Below are 3,138 nucleotides of genomic sequence, written 5' to 3'. Positions count from 1 at the left end.
TATATATATTTCTTTGTAGTTTCAGCTCAGGCCTGTGGCCATGCTGAAGCACCGCCATTTTGCTATACTGTTATTAATGAGATCCTCCTCAAATATGTGGCACTTGGTGTAGAATGGAATTTGATGTAGCTACCCTCATTTGCACCTCTTGCCGTGAAGTAGGTTCGTCTGGGACTCTCGACAGGAAGAGGCCCAGTCTTGATTTTAAAATGCCTACTTTGTGCAGGTTTCTCAGTCTCTTTGGGAGAATATTAAAAAGCTGTGGGCCCCGGAAACCCAGGCTGTTGTATCTTCACTGGTATGCATGGGGGCCATGGTAGTGGTGCCTGGAATGATGAGGGAACTAGGCTACTGGAGTTCTGTGATGCACGTAACCTTTTAATCTGCAACACAAACTTCAGGAAGTCAGACAGCCACCTGATAACCTATCAATCAGGGGACTCTGCTAGCCAGATTGATTCTATCCTCACCAGACTGTGGGATGCAGGGTTGCTATTAAATACAAAGACCCTCCCAGATGAAGAATGTACCCCCAGCATAGGCTAATCATTAGTGACTTTAGGCTCAAGGCCTGAAGGATACCAATAAGCAGACCAATCCAAAAATGAAGGATTTGGAAGCTAAAGAAATTTGATGAGAGGTAGGAAGAGCTACAGACCTCGGACATAGAAAGTAGCTGGAAATTCCTACGGGACAGCTTGCTGAGTGCCACAGACCAAGTCTGCAGATGGTGTAAAGTACATTCCAGACCTAGAGTTACGTGGTGGCAGAATAGTACGATAGACAAAGCCATTAGAGCAAAGAAACAGGCCTGAAAGCCTGGAAGGGTGGGGCTAGCAGGGAACTGTACCAGGTAATCAAAAGGGAAGTTGGACGGCAGGTATACATAACCAAGGGCTAAGCGGAAAAGAAGTTTGCCAATGTCCAGCGATGAGAGGACCAAAGAACTGAGGTATTTCGGATTGCAAGACAGTGCATGAAAGAAAATTGTGATGTCACAGGAGAGAAATGTGTCAGCATGGATGATGGTGCACTTGCTTCTAATGATTTGGAGAGAAAAAGAGGCTTGGAGAAGCCATTATGAAAGACTACTGAACATGGAGAATGAATGAGAAGAGGAGAGCCTGCCAAATGTTAACCCAGTAGAGGGACCAGCTATCTGAATAGACAGCTCACTGGTAGATAAAGCAATTAAGGGTATGAAGCCAGGAAAAGCCCCTGGTCCATCAGGAATCACTGCTGAGATGCTTAAAACATCTGGTGGTGTGGGCTATGGCCTAGTCACCCGCATTGTAAACCAGGTAGTTCATGATGGAGTCATACCCAATGACTAGTGTAGCAGCACCATAGTCAACTGCTACAAGGGTAAAGGTGATGCCCTAAATAGAAATAACTACAGGGGTATCAAACTGCTGGATCAGGTGATGAAAGTTGCGGAGAGAGTCACAGCCCAACTAATCAGGAAGAGAGTTAGTCTAGATGAGATGACGTTTGGCTTTGTGCCAGGTAGAAGCACCACTGATGCCATATTCCTGGTTCAACAACCGCAAAAAAAATACTAGCTAAAGATAAACTCCTATACTTAGCTTTTGTGGACTTGGAGAAAGCTTTTGAAAAGGTCCCCCAATCCCTTATCTGGTGGGTGATGTGAAAACTGAAGATTGACGAATGGTTAATAAGGGCTGTACAGGACCTAAACAGAGAGGCTGTTAGTAAGGTTAGGATTGGCAATGAGTATAGTGAAGAATTCTGGGTAGAAGTAGGGGTCCACCAAGGTTCAGCCCTCAGTCCCCTTTTATTTATCATAGTCCTCCAGGCAATAACAGGAATTCAAGACAGGTTTCCCCTGGGAGCTCCTCTATGCTGATGACCTGGCCCTCATAGCAGAATCACTACCAGAACTAGATAAGAAATTTTGGGTGTGGAAGCAAGGTTTAGAATCAAAAGGCCTTAGAGTCAATATAGCAAAGACCAAAGTTCTAGTAAGAAGGAAGGCGAACTCATCACACACACCCTCATGTAGGTGGCCCTGCTCGATTTGTAGAAAAGGTGTAGGTAGAAACTCCATAAGATGTACCCAGTGTAAGCTATGGACAGATAAGAGGTGCAGTAACATCAAGGGAAGATTAACCGAGAAGATAGCTTTTGTGTGCAGCTGATGCACAGGGGCAATAAACACCACAGATGCTCAGAAAACAGATTCCATCATACTCCAGGGGGAGAAACTAGAAGTAGTTGATAGCTTCTGCTACCTAGGTGACCAAGTTAGTAGTGGGGGTGGATGCTCAGAGAGTGTTACCACTGGAATAAGAATAGTCTGGGCAAAGTTCAGAAAGCTTCTACCCCTACTGGTGACAAAGGGCCTCTCACTCAAAGTGAAAGGTAGATTGTATGATGCATGTGTGCAAATAGACCATGACTGCTGAAGAAATGCATAAGCTCAAAAGAAATGAAGCTAGCATGATCCACTGGATGTGTAATGTCAGTGTGTACACACAACAGAGTGTAAGCGCCCTGAGAGAAATGTTGGACATAAGAAGCATCGGATGTGTCGTACAAGAGAGACGTTTGCGCTGGTATGGTCATGTACTACGAATGGATGAGGAGAGATGTATGAAGAAGTGCCACTCCCAAACAGTTGAAGGAATCCGGGGTAGAGGAAGACCCAGGAAGACATGGGATGAGGTAGTAAAGCATGACCTTTGAATGTTGGGCCTCACAGAGGCAATGACAAAAGAACTGAGACCTCTGGAGATATGCTGTGACTGCAAAGACTCGGCAAATAAAGTGAGTTCACAGCTGTATCCTACACCAGTTTCACATAACCAGCCCCAGCCCATTCAAAAGTACCATTCAAAAGGAGGACATTGGTCACAATCATGGCTGTGTTTTTGTCAACTTATTTTCCCCAAGGTACCCGCAGATAGTGGTAAAAATCGATTTTCAACCATAACTTTTACCAATTACCATGTCAGTGAAATCCGTAAATTTGCTAATATGAGTTAAGTTACCTGTCTAGCAATGGCGAGAAAGAAAAACAAAGGGTAAATTTTTAGATTAACACCTGCATGGTTTTCACTAAGGAAAAGAAAAAAACTCGGATTTTTTGCATAGAATCAAGTACCCTGACCTCCTAAT

This window comes from Octopus bimaculoides, chromosome 1, assembly GCF_001194135.2.
Source record: "Octopus bimaculoides isolate UCB-OBI-ISO-001 chromosome 1, ASM119413v2, whole genome shotgun sequence".
Taxonomy (NCBI): Eukaryota; Metazoa; Mollusca; class Cephalopoda; order Octopoda; family Octopodidae; genus Octopus; species Octopus bimaculoides.
Note: the sequence above shows the minus strand (reverse complement) of the source record.